This window comes from Hemitrygon akajei, chromosome 28 (genome assembly GCF_048418815.1).
Source record: "Hemitrygon akajei chromosome 28, sHemAka1.3, whole genome shotgun sequence".
Classification (NCBI taxonomy): domain Eukaryota; kingdom Metazoa; phylum Chordata; class Chondrichthyes; order Myliobatiformes; family Dasyatidae; genus Hemitrygon; species Hemitrygon akajei.
This window is the reverse complement of record NC_133151.1, coordinates 17,953,182-17,967,876: the sequence shown is the minus strand read 5'-3', so window position 1 is coordinate 17,967,876 and position 14,695 is coordinate 17,953,182. Positions and strand designations below refer to the sequence as shown.

Here is a 14,695-nt window from a genome sequence, read left to right as displayed (position 1 = left end):
TGCTCCAGGTGAGGCTCGAACTCACAACCTCGGCATCGCTCGCTGCCCGCACTGCTGTATAAGTACCGCGCGCTAACCGATTGCGCCACTGGAGCCCACACGGGGGGAAAGGAGAATCTGATCTCTGTCCTTCCCCCCACACAGAGAGGCCTCTCGTTCTGATCATGCGAAATATCACGGACATCCGTGACTGGGCAATGAAGATTTATTTTAAAAACCACACAATATGCCAGAGGAACTGAGTGAGTGAAACGGCATTTGCGGAGGTGTGTGTATCTGTGTCTATATGTGTGTCCGTGAGCGTGTGTGAGAGAGAGAGAGAGAGAGAGTGTGTGTGTGTGTGTGTGTGTGTGTGTGTGTGTGTGTGTGTGTGTGTGTGTGTGTGTCTATATGTGTGTATCTGTGACTGTGTGTGTGTGTGTCTATATGTGTGTATCTGTGACTGTGTGTGTGTGTGTGAGAGAGTGTGTGTGTATGTGTCTATATGTGTCTGTGTGTGTGTATCTGTGTCTATATGTGTGTCCGTGAGTGTGTGTGTGAGAGAGAGAGAGAGAGAGAGTGTGTGTGTGTGTGTGTATCTGAGTGTGTGTGTGTGTGTGTCTGTGAGTGTGTGTGTGTGTATCTGAGTGTGTGTGTGTGTGTGTCTGTGAGTGTGTGTGTGTGTGTGTGTCTATATGTGTCTGTGTGTCTGTATCTGTGTCTATATGTGTGTGTCTGTGCGTGTGTGTATCTGTGACTATATGTGTGTCCGTGAGTGTGAGAGAGAGAGAGTGTGTGTGTGTGTCTGTGAGTGTGTGTATCTGTGACTATATGTGTGTCCGTGAGTGTGAGAGAGAGAGTGAGTGTGTGTGTGTGTGTGTGTCTGTGAGTGTGTGTATCTGTGACTATATGTGTGTCCGTGAGTGTGAGAGAGAGAGAGAGTGTGTGTGTGTGTGTGTGTGTCTGTGAGTGTGTGCGTGTCCCCTGCGCCATCAGATTTTTGAATGGACGATGAAACTATAAACCGTACATTAGTAACTTTCCCCTCTCTGCAATTCTTATTTAATTTAATTTTATACACACACGCACGCACTGTAATTAATAGTTTTAATAACGAGATTCAGAAAGGGAGAGAGAGACGGACAGAAACTCACAGGAAGAGAGGAGAGGGACTCAGAGGAGGAGAGGGGAGGGGAAGGGGGCAGCGAGAAGTGAACTGTGGCTCTGCTTCTCGGCTACCCTCTCCCCCGTCGCCCCGCCGATACACGACACCACCCGGTAAAACTAGAGCCCGAGTCGGGGCTCGATCGTGACCTGGGAACACGGGGGCTGCTGCGGGCGGACCAACCAACAGCGCCGCCAGAGGCGACACGTTCAGGCATCACCCAGTCTCAGGAAGAGTGAAGCCCAACCGGTGATACACACACACACACACACACACACACACACACACACACACACACACACACACACACACACACACACACACACAGAGTCTATCTCTCACACACCTCTCTCTCTCTCTATCTCTCTCTCACACACACACACAGAGTCTATCTCTCACACACACCTCTCTCTCTCTCTCACACACACACACAGAGTCTATCTCTCACACACACCTCTCTCTCTCTCACACACACACACAGTCTATCTCTCACACACACCTCTCTCTCACACACACACACAGTCTATCTCTCTCACACACACACACAGAGTCTATCTCTCACACACACCTCTCTCTCTCACACACACACACACAGAGTCTATCTCTCACACACCTCTCTCTCTCTCACACACACACACGCACACACACACAGAGCCCATCTCTCACACACACCTTCTCTCACTCACAGTCTATCTCTCACTCACACACACACACAGTCTATCTCTCACACACACACACACACACACACACACACACACACACAGAGTCTCTCACACACACCTCTCTCTCTCTCACACACACACACAGAGTCTATCTCTTACACACACCTCTCTCACTCACACACACACAGTCTATCTCTCACACACACCTCTCTCACTCACACACACACAGTCTATCTCTCACACACACCTCTCTCTCTCTCACACACACACACAGAGTCTATCTCTCACACACACCTCTCTCTCACACACACCTCTCTCACACACACACAGAGTCTATCTCTCACACACACCTCTCTCTCTCTCACACACACACACACACACACACACAGAGTCTATCTCTTACACACACCTCTCTCACTCACACACACACACCCACACACAGTCTATCTCTCACACACACCTCTCTCTCACACACACACACAGTCTATCTCTCACACACACCTCTCTCTCTCTCTCTCTCTCTCACACACACACACACACACACACGAAGTTCCGGGTGTCAGGGGTCATGAGGTGAGTGAAGTCACCATAACTAGACAGATGGGAAATTGAAAGATCTTTCGGTAGATAAGTCACCAGGACCAGATTTCCAGGGTTCTGAAAGAGGTGGCTAAAGAGATTGTGGAGATGATCTTTCAAGAATCACTAGATTCTGGAATGGTTCCGGAAGACTGGAAAATCGGAAACGTCACTCCACTCTTTAAGAAGGGAGAGAGGCAGAAGAAAGGAAACTTTTGGCCAGTTGGTCTGACCTCAGTGGTTGGGAAGACATTGGGGTCGATTATTAAGGATGAGATCTCAGGGTACTTGGAGGCTCATGATAAAATAGGCCGCAGTCAGCATGGTTTCCTCAAGGGAGGATCTTGCCTGACAAATCTGTTGGGATTCTTTGAAGAAATAACAAGCAGGGTAGACAAAGCAACTCAGTTGATGTCGTGCACTTGCATTTTCAGAAGGCTTTTGATAAAGCGAAGCTGCTTTACGAGCTCGTGGTTTTCCAGGAAAGCCCAGCATAGATGAAGCAGTGGCTGATTGGCAGGAGGCGGAGAGTGGGAATAGAGGGAGCCTCTTCTGGCTGGCTGCCGGTGACTAGTGGAGGCAGTCTTTAAATATTTGAGGCAGAGCTTGATAGATTCTTGATTGGTCAGGGAATGAAGGGATACGGGGAGAAGACAGGAGATTGGTTGGGGCTGAGAGGGGAGATGGATCAGCCATGATGAAATGGCGGAGCAGGTTCGATGGGCCAAATGGCCTAATTCTGCTCCTATATTTTATGGTCTTATTGACACACCCAGACACCTATTGACACAAAACACACACTGACACATATTTACACACACCCATTGACACACACACTGACACATATTGACACAGATACACATGCGTTGACACACCGACTAGCACACAGTTTTATTTTATTTCAACATTCAGCATAAAACAAGACACACCACTCAACAACCCCCTCATTTAACCCTAGCCTAACCACAGGAAAATTTACAATGACTGATTCACCTACCGACCGGGATGTCTTGGGACTGTGGGAGGAAACCCACACCCTCACGGGGAAGGAACATTGATGCGCTGTCTGACACACCTATTAACACAAAATGCAGCTCATTTCACTGACACACATACATTCAAACCAACACAAGTCCACGTGCACAGTCACACTCACTCTCACACACACACACACTTCTCTTCAAGCACTGGAGCTCAGAGCACTCGGGACGAGCCCAGGTCGGGATGGGGAAGGTGGGACAATAATTCTCTCCAACAAATCCGTACTCCAAACATCCCAACAATGGTTCAAAAGGCACCCACCCAGGTGTCAGGACAGTTACCGCGACAGGTGCCTAAAAAGGGCCCAAAGGATCACTGGGAACCCGAGTCACCCCGACCACAAACTGTTCCAGCTGCTCCCATCCGGGAAACGGTACCGCAGCATAAAAGCCAGGACCAACAGGCTCCGGGACAGCCTCTTCCACCAGGCCATCAGACTGATTAATTCATGCTGACACAATGGTATTTCGACACCATATGGACTGTCCTGTTGTACATACTATTTATTATAAACTACCATAAATTGCACCTTGCACGTTTGGACAGAGAGAAAACGTAAAGATTTTTACTCCTCACGTATGTGAAGGATGTAAAAAATAAAGTCAATTCAATTCCACCTCACAATATTTATAGAATAGATCAGGACAGCGACATGGGACCAAGGAGAAACATAGAAACAGAAAATAGGTGCAGGAGTGGGCCATTCGGCCCTTCAAGCCTGCACCGCCATTCAATATGATCATGGCTGATCATCCAACTCAGAACTCTGTACCTGCTTTCTCTCCATACCCCCCGATCCCTTTAGCCACAAGGGCCATATCTAACACCCTCTTAAATATAGCCAATGAACCGGCCTCAACTGTTTCCTGTGGCAGAGAATTCCACAGATTCACCACTCTCTGTGTGAAGAGGTTTTTCCTCATCTCGGTCCTAAAAGGCTTCCCCTTTATCCTTAAACTGTGACCCCTCATTCTGGACTTCCCCAACATCGGAAACAATCTTCCTGCATCTAGCGTGTCCAATCCCTTTAGAATTTTATACGTTTCAATAAGATCCCCCCCTCAATCTTCTAAATTCCAGTGAGTATAAGCCTAGTCGATCCAGTCTTTCTTCATATGAAAATCCTGCCATCCCAGGAATCAATCTAGTGAACCTTCTCTGTACTCCCTCTATGGCGAGAATGTCTTTCCTCAGATTAGGGGACCAAAACTGCACACAATATTCTAGGTGCAGTCTCACCAAGGCCTTGTACAACTGCAGTAGAACCTCCCTGCTCCTGTACTCAAATTCTTTTGCTATGAATGCCAACATACCATTTGCCTTTTTCACCTGCATGCCCACCTTCAATGACTGGTGTACAATGACACCCAGGTCTCGTTGCATCTCCCCTTTTCCTAATCGGCCACCGTTAAGATAATAATCTGTTTTCCTGTTCTTACAACCTAAGTGGATAACCTCACATTTATCCACTTTAAATTGCATCTGCCATGAATTTGTCCACTCACCTAACCTATCCTAGTCACCCTGCATCCTCTTAGCATCCTCCTCACAGCTAACACCGCCACCCAGCTTCGTGTCATCCGTAAACTTGGAGATGCTGCATTTAATTCCCTCGTTTAAATCATTAATATATATTGTAAACAACTGGGGTCCCAGCACTGAGCCTTGCAGTACCCCACTAATCACTGCCTGCCATTCTGAAAAGGTCCCGTTTACTCCCACTCTTTGCTTCCTGTCTGCCAACCAATTCTCTATCCACATCAATACCATACCCCCAATACCGTGTGCTTTAAGTTTGCACACTAATCTCCTGTGTGGGACCTTGTCAAAAGCCTTTTGAAAATCTAAATATACCACATTCACTGGCTCTCCCCTATCCACTCTACTAGTTACATCTTCAAAAAATTCTGTAAGATTCGTCAGACATGATTTTCCCTTCACAAATCCATGCTGACTTTGTCCGATGATTTCACCTCTTTCCAAATGTGCTGTTATCACATCTTTGATAACCGACTCTAGCTTTTTCCCTACCACCGATGTCAGACTAACCGGTCTATAATTCCCCGGTTTCTCTCTCCCTCCTTTTTTAAAAAGTGGGTTTACATTAGCCACCCTCCAATCCTCAAGAACTAATCCAGAATCTAAGGAGTTTTGAAAAATTATCACTAATGCATCCACTATTTCTTGGGCTACTTCCTTAAGCACTCTGGGATGCAGACCATCTGGCCCTGGGGATTTATCTGCCTTTAATCCCTTCAATTTACCTAACACCACTTCCCTACTAACATGTATTTCCCTCAGTTCCTCCATCTCACTAGACCCTCGGTCCCTTACTATTTCCGGAAGATTATTTATGCCCTCCTTAGTGAAGACAGAACCAAAGTAGTTATTCAATTGGTCTGCCATGTCTTTGTTCCCTATGATCAATTCACCTGTTTCTGACTGCAAGGGACCTACATTTGCCTTGACCAATCTTTTTCTTTTCACGTATCTATAAAAGTTTTTACAGTCAGTTTTTATGTTCCCTGCCAGCTTTCTCTCATAATCTTTTTTCCCTTTCCTAATTAAGCCCTTTGTCCTCCTCTGCTGGTCTCTGAATTTCTCCCAGTCCTCAGGTGTGCCGCTTTTTTTTGCTAATTTATATGTTTCTTCTTTTGACTTGATACCATCCCTAATTTCCCTTGTCAGCCACAGGTGCACTACCTTCCCTGGTTTATTCTTTTGCCAAACTGGGATGAACAATTGTTGTAGTTCATCCATGTGATCTTTAAATGCTTGCCATTGCATATCCACCGTCAACCCTTTAAGTATCATTTGCCAGGGTATCTTAGCTAATTCACGTCTCATACCTTCAAAGTTACCCTTCTTTAAGTTCAGAACCTTTGTTTCTGAATTAACTATGTCACTCTCCATCTTAATGAAGAATTCCACCATATTATGGTCACTCTTACCCAAGGGGCCTCGCACGACAAGATTGCTAACTAACCCTTCCTCATTGCTTAATACCCAGTCTAGAATGGCCTGCTCTCTAGTTGGTTCCTCGACATGTTGGTTCAGAAAACCATCCCGCATACATTCCAAGAAATCCTCTTCCTCAGCGCCCTTACCAATATGGTTCACCCAATCTATATGTAGATTGAAGTCACCCATTATAACTACTGTTCCTTTATTGCACGCGTTTCTAATTTCCTGTTTAATGCCATCCCCAACCTCACTACTACTGTTAGGTGGCCTGTACACAACTCCCACCAGTGTTTTCTGCCCCTTAGTGTTATGCAGCTCTACCCATATCGATTCCACATCCTCCAGGCTAATGTCCTTCCTTTCTATTGCGTTAATCTCCTCTCTAACCAGCAATGCTATCCCACCTCCTTTTCTTTCCTGTCTATCCCTCCTGAATATTGAATATCCCTGGATGTTGAGCTCCCATCCTTGGTCACCCTGGAGCCATGTCTCTGTGATCCCAACTATATCATATTCATTCATAACTATCTGCACATTCAATTCATCCACCTTGTTACGAATGCTCCTCGCATTGACACACAAAGCCTTCAGGCTTGTTTTTACAACACTCTTAGCCCTTATACAATTATGTTGAAAAGTGGCCCTTTTTGCTTTTTGCCCTGGATTTGCCTGCCTGCCACTTTTACTTTTCACCTTACTACTTTTTGCTTCTACCCTCATTTTACACCCCTCTGTCTCTCTGCACTTGTTCCCATCCCCCTGCCACATTAGTTTAAAGCCTCCTGAACAGCAGTAGCAAACGCTCCCCCTAGGACATTGGTTCCAGTCCAGCCCAGGTGCAGACCGTCCTGTTTATACCGGTCCCACCTCCCCCAGAACTGGTTCCAATGCCCCAGAAATTTGAATCCCTCCCCCTTGCACTATTTTCAAGCCACGTATTCATCTGAAATATCCTCCTATTTCTACTCTGACTAGCACGTGGCACTGGTAGTAATCCAGAGATTATTACCTTTGTGGTTTATCTCCTAACTCCCTAAATTCACCTTGTAGAACCTCATCCCGTTTTTTTACCTATATCGTTGGTACTTATGTGCACCACGACCACTGGCTGTCCACCCTCCCATTCCAGATTGTCCTGCAGCCGCTCAGAGACATCCTTGACCCTTGCACCAGGGAGGCAACATACCATCCTGGAGTCTCGTTTGCGGCCGCAGAAACGCCTATCTATTCCCCTTACAATCGAATCCCCTATCACTATAGCTCCCCCACTCCTTTCCCTTCCCTCCTGTGCCGCAGAGCCACCCATCTCACCTTCAAGCCTGTTAGTTCCTCCGTACTTAAGCCAGGGTTTGGCTCCTGTCTCTCAGAAACTTTCATAACCAGTTCAGATTCAGAGTCATTCAACCCTTGTATATCAAAACATTGGGTGTCGGGGCGGAGATACGTCTCTACCAAAGGAGGTGTGAGGTGCTCCTTCCCTCCGCTGACCTGCGGGTCACCCTTGGGCAAGGTGTAGCACCTGCTTAGCCCCCCGATCAGGGTCACTTGAAGCCATGGGAGCAGCCAGTGCAGATAACAAGTCCTGGTTCTGTGACCACTGACGTCAGGCAGACAGTCTCTGAAGAGTATCGATAACGGCTGGGTGGGGTGGGGGGGGGTCACCCGTCTTGTAAACGCACTGGGCCCAGAAGACTGCAGTGACAAAACACTTCTGCAGGAAGATTTGCCAAGAGCAATCAGGATCGTGGAAGGACCGACACAGCACCCGAGGAACGAGCGATGGAACGCGCAGTGAACTGCCTCGCTGGTGTCAACAGCCAGCGCAGTCTGACGCTGCGCGTGGGGCAGCCCACAAGCACCACCATGTTCACAGCGCCAACATGATGTGCCCACCATGTCCAGCAGAATCAGAATCAGGATTAATGTCAAGTCTAGAACATAGAAATCTACAGCACACCGCAGGCCCTTCGGCCCACAATGCTGTGCTGACCATGTAACCTACTCTAGAAACTGCCTAGAATTTCCCGACCGCAGAGCCCTCTATTTTTCTAAGCTCCGTGTACCAGTCTACGAGTCCGAAGGACACTGTTGTATCTCATGAAATTCGTTAACTTGGCAGCAGCAGCAAAATTCAATACATCATAAATAGAGAAGAAAAGAATGAATTTCACTAAGTATGTGTATGTTAAATAGTTAAATTTTAAGTAACTGGTGCAAAATCAGAAATAAAAAAAGCAATGAGGTGTTCACGGGTTAAACTTCCATTTAGAAATCGGATGGCGGAGGGGGAAGAAGCTGTTCCTGAATCGCTGAGTGTGTGTCTTCAGGCTCCTGTACCTTCTCCCTGATGGCAGAGGGGAAGAAGCTGTTCCTGAATCGCTGAGTGTGTGCCTTCAGGCTCCTGTACCTTCTCCCTGATGGCAGAGGGGAAGAAGCTGTTCCTGAATCGCTGAGTGTGTGTCTTCAGGCTCCTGTACCTCCTCCCTGATGGTAGCAATGAGAAGAGGGCATGTCCTGGGTGATGGATGCTGCCTTCTTGAGGCATCGCTCCTTGAAGATGTCCTGGATGCTACAGAGGTTCACACCCCAGTGCAACAGCGTTTCTACTTTAAAAACCCTCCGACACACGTCTCCTCTCTTCATTGGGCACATAGAAAACATGGAAAACCTACAGCACGATACAGGCCCTTCGGCCCACTAAGCTATGCTGAACATGTCCTTACCTTAGAAATTACCTAGGGTTCCCCATAGCCCTCTATTTTTCTAAGCTCCATGTACCTGTCCAGGAGTCTCTTAAAAGACCCTATCGTATCCGCCTCCACCCACCATTGCCGGCAGCCCATTCCACTCACTCACCACTGTGTAAAAAACTTACCCCTGACATCTCCTCTGTACCTACTCCCCCAGCACCTTAAACCTATGCCCTCTTGTGCTAGCCATTTCAGCCCTGGGAAAAAGCCTCTGACTATCCACATGATCAATGCCTCTCATCATCTTTTACACCTCTATCAGGTCACCTCACATCCTCCGTCGCTCCAAGGAGAAAAGGCCGAGTTCACTCAACCTGTTCTCATAAGGCATGCTCCCCAATCCAGGCAACATCCTTGTAAATCTGCTGTGCAGCCTTTCTGTAGTTTCCACATCCTTCCTGTAGTGAGGCGACCAGAACTGAGCACAGTACTCCAAGTGGGTAAGGGGTCCTATATAGCTGTAACATTACCTCTCAGTTCTTAAATTCAATCCCACGACTGATGAAGGCCAATACACCGTACTCCATCTTAGCCACAGAGTCGACCTGCGCAGCAGCTTTGAGTGTCCTATGGACTCGGACCCCAAGATCCTTCTGATCCTCCACACTGCCAAGAATCTTACCATTAATACTATATTCTGCCATCATATTTGACCTACCAAAATGAACAACTTCACATTTACCTGGGTTGAACTCCATCTGCCATTTCTCAGCCCAGTTCTGCATCCTATCAATATCCTGTTGTAACCTCTGACAGCCCTCCACACTATCCACAACACCCCCAACCTTTGTGTCATCAGCAAATTTACTAACCCATCCCTCCACTTCCTCATCCAGGTCATTTATAAAAATCACAAAGATTAGGGGTCCCAAAACAGATCCCTGAGGTACACCACTGGTCACCGACCTCCATGCAGAATATGACCCATCTACAACCACTCTTTGCCCTCTGTGGGCAAGCCAGTTCTGGATCCACAAAGCAATGTCCCCTTGGATCCCATGCCTCCTTACTTTCTCAATAAACCTTGCATGGGGCAGCTTATCAAATGCCTTGCTGAAATCCATATACACTACATCTACTGCTCTACCTTCATCAATGTGTTTCGTCACATCCTCAAAAAATTCAATCAGGCTTGTAAGGCACGACCTGCCTTTGACAAAGCCATGCTGACTATTCTTAGTCATATTATGGCTCTCCAAATGTTCATAAATCCTGCCTCTCAGAATCTTCTCCATCAACTTACCAACCACTGAAGTAAGACTCACTGGTCTATAATTTCCTGGGCTATCTCTACTCCCTTTCTCGAATAAGGGAACAACATCCACAACCCTCCAATCCTCCGGAACCTCTCCCATCCCCATTGATGATGCAAAGATCATCGCCAGAGGCTCAGCAATCTCCTCCCTCGCCTCCTACAGTAGCCTGGTCCTGGTGACTTATCCAACTCGATGCTTTCCAAAAGCTCCAGCACATCCTCTTCCTTAATATCGACATGCTGAAGTTTTCAGTCTGCTGTAAGTCATCCCTACAATCGCCAAGAGCCTTTTCCACAGTGAATACTGAAGCAAAGTATTCATTAAGTACCTCTGCTATCTCCTATCTCCTCAACACAACCATCGTCAGCACAAAGTATTGAATTAAACAACGTCATCGATTCACCTAGAGACGCTCAGGGTATAAAATTGTGACGTGCTTTTGGGTTTGTGAGAGTCTGCAGAGAGGATATAAAGAAAACTACCTACTTGTCGTGATGGAAGCTGGTTGTCCGTCTTATCCGACGATGACAGGGGAGCTGTGTGGGAGAGTCGGTAAGGTGGCACTGGACAGTTCCACTCTCTCAACCTCAGAAGTCGGGGTTCAGCGGTACGAGTCTGGGGTCTTCCCCGGTCACAGTGGATGACGGTGACACCTTCTGTGCCTCGTCGCGCCCTTCGCTCTCCACGGGGCCGATACAGAACCGGCTTCCTGGCCGTCGGGTCTCACCGTGGATCTCGTCCCCCCCCCCCCCCCCCCCCCCCAGTCCGCATGGAGCTGACTTCACCTGCTGGGTACAGGCGCGTCCCTGTCTCCCCGGGGTACGCGGCCCGCCGGCTACCCTCACCCGGTTTAGCCCGCCTGTCGAAGCGGTGTACCGGGGCGTGGCCGCTGTCACGTGCAGGCAGCTGCTTGGAGCCACAGGTGAGAGCCGAGCGTCCGGTGGGGTTCGAAGTGAGTGAGCTGCCCCGGAGTGGACACAACGATCCCCCACCCCCACCCCCCCCTCAGCTCCATGAACATCCCCGTGATGAATAAAGACTGAATTATCACCCGGTTCAGTGTGTGTCCGGTGACTCCGATCACAGCCACAACATCTCTCCCGCCGGCCTCCCGAGCTGCACCTGCGACGGGGCAGCGTGCAGAAGTGAGAGGGGACGGCTGGTAGAAGTAACACGCACAGAGTTGCTGGAGGGACCCAGCAGGCCAGGGAGCGTCTACGGAAAAGAGCAAACAGTTGACATTTCGGGCAGAAACCCTTTGCTGAGGCTGGAGAAAAAGACAAGAGGGAAAAAGGTGGGGGGGGGGAGGGGAGGAAGAAGTACAGGGTGGCAGGTGATGGGTGGAACTGGGAGAGGGGGAGCTGGGAGGTTGATTGGTGAAAGAGGTACAGGGCTGGAGAAGGGGGAATCTGATAGGAGAGGACAGAAGGCCACGGAAGAAAGGGAAGGTGGAGGAGCACCAGTGGGAGGTGATCGGCAGGTAGGGAGATGAGGTGAGAGAGGGAAACGGGAATGGAGAAGGGTGAAGTGGGGGGATCAATTACCAGGTTAGAGAAATCGATGTCCACGCCATCAGGCTGGAGGCTACTCAGACGGGATAGGAGGTGTTGCTCCTCCAACCTGACCGGGGCCTCATCACTGGAGTAGAGGTGGCCGTGGAGCGCCATGTTGGAATTGAAATGAGTGGCCACGGGAGGGAGATCCCGCTTTTCTAAAAAAAAAAATTCTGGCGGACAGAGAGCGGGAGCTCGGCGAAGCGGTCTGCTGGCCGGATACCGTCGGAACAACAGGCTCACACTCAGCGAGGCAAGGTGCCGACTGCGGACGTTAGGGAAGAGGAACTCGGGCGGAAACATGCCGGTCCTCAGCAACGGGGTCAAGGGTGGAGTGGAGTTCGTGGCAAGGCGAAGATGAATGCGGAGGTGCGTAGTCAAAACCCAGACAAGGCAGATCTTCGAAGTGAGACCGCTGGAGCCAACCTTGTCTACTGTATACAAGACAGATGAAAATGACTGTGTAATCAACCTAGCTTCTCTTTATACAGTAGGGGGCGCCAGAGACAGACGGGATAAGAATAACTGACGGCTATGAGATTCACCCAGCGACTGAAGACCAACTTCAAAGTATCATCGGCTGTCAGCTGGCTTCTATTGACTTTTAACCCCTGTAACGTGAATGGCGATTTGTCCTTCAAGTTGACTCAAGTCCAATTGTCACTCAGCCATACTTGAGTACTCCTGAGTACAGCCAAACGAAACAGCGTTTCTTTGGGGTCAAGATGCAAAACACGGTACCAACAGTCACACAGTCACAGAATAGAAGAGTTCCCATGCTGAATATACATGTACGTGGTCCGGACTCCCCAGGCCGCCAAGGTCATCTGTCGACCGGCTCCCGACGCCCACCAGGCGACTCCCTGGCTTTGAGGCCCAGTCTTCACATAGACATGCATATATAGGATATTAGTAAAAAACACAACCAGACATATAATCCGGACCCCACTCAGTTCACTTCAAATCTTCAGTCGACCACAACTGGCTCGGACACCTCTCCCCCAGCGGCAGGTGAACCCGCGGCTTGAGGCCCAGAGTCCACCGAAAGCCTGCAGTTGGCCACGGCAGAGTTCCAGATTACACAATTCACCACACGGTCAACATCCGTGTGTAGAAATCGTAGCCTTGTGCCCTGGCTCAAGACAGTGGGAGGCAGGGGCCGCGCTTTCCTCCCTGTGGAGTCTGGTTGAGTCGTGAGAGTGGGTGTGTTCTGGGCCCAGTTCGTTTATTTTATTCTTGGCGAGAGCAGCATCGAGGTTCCTGGGCATCACCATCTCAGAGGATCTATCTTCGGCCCAACATTGCAAAGAAGACATGCCAGTGGCTGTACTTCTTCAGGAGTTTGAGGAGATTTGGTATGTCACCAAAGACTCTTGAAAATTTCTACAGATGTATGGTGGCAGAATATAGCATTAACGGTAAGACTCTTGGCAGTGTGGAGGATCAGAGGGATCTTGGGGTCCGAGTCCACAGGACGCTCAAAGCTGCTACGCAGGTTGTCTCTGTGGTTGAGAAGGCGTACGGTGCATTGGCCTTCATCAATCATTGGGATTGTGTTTAGGAGCCGAGAGGTAACGTTGCAGCTATATCGGACCCTGGTCAGACCCCACTTGGAGTACTGTGCTCAGTTCTGGTTGCCTCACTACAGGAAGGATGTGGAAGCCATAGAAAGGGTGCAGAGGAGATTTACAAGGATGTTGCCTGGATTGGGGAGCATGCCTTATGAGAATAGGTTGAGTGAACTCGGCCTTTTCACCTTGGAGCAACAGAGGGTGAGAGGTGACCTGATAGAGGTGTATAAATGATGAGAGGCATTGATCGTGTGGATAGTCAGAGGCTTTTTCCCCAGGGATGAAATGGCTATCAGGAGAGGACACAATTTTAAAGTGCTTGGAAGCAGGTACAGAGGGGATATCAGGGGTAAATTCCTTCCATAGAAGGTGGTGAGTGCGTGGAATGGGCTGCCAGCTAAGGTAGTGGAGGCGGATATGATAGGGTCTTTTAACAGACTCCTGGACAGGTACATGGAGCTTAGAAAAGCAGAGGGCTATGGGTAACCCTAGGTAATTTCTAAGATAAGGACATGCTCAGCACAGCTTTGTGGGCCAAAGGCCCTGTATTATGATGTAGGGTTTCTATGTTTCTATGTGCGATGGAAACTATTCTGACTTATTACATCATGGTCGGGTGTGGCTGTGTTACATCAAAGCACGGGGAGCTCTCGGTTCTACAGAGAGCGGCGGGACAGCCAGTTCTATCCCGCGTACGGCTCTCCCCGTCGTTGAAGAACATCTACAAGGGGTAATGTCTCGGGAAGGTGACGAACACCATCAGGGACCCCCATCCCGGCCGTGCCCTCTTCAGAGGCAGGAGGACCTGGATACTGAAGGCCCTCACCTCGAGGTTCCCGAACAGCTCTTCCATCAGGTTCTGAAACCCGGCTGAAATGCCCAAGCGCCACCTCGGAGGGCATCTCCCTCAGCTTGCACTAATGGCATTACGTTTATTTTAGACCACAAGACACAGGAGGAGAATTAGGCCACCAATCCATCGAGTCCGCTCTGCCTTTCTACCGTCACCTGTTAATTATCCATTTCCCTGCCTCCTCCCAGTAACCTGCGATTCTTCCCATAGTGGGAGGCCAAGTCTCTGGGTCCATTTAAAACGTCGACTGCTTATTCCCCTCCACAGACGCTGCCTGACCTACTGAGTTCCCTCCAGCTTGTTGTGAGTGTGTGTTGCTCTG

General features: G+C 49.0%; 1 non-coding gene across 1 annotated transcript; it reads right to left on the bottom strand.

Annotated features, from left to right (window-relative positions):
• trnai-uau (transfer RNA isoleucine (anticodon UAU)) lies at positions 1-95 on the bottom strand. The gene is made up of 2 exons: positions 58-95; positions 1-36 (listed from the first exon to the last, which is right to left on the bottom strand). It is a non-coding gene; the product is annotated as a tRNA-Ile (tRNA).
• Positions 96-14,695: the final 14,600 nt, after the last annotated feature.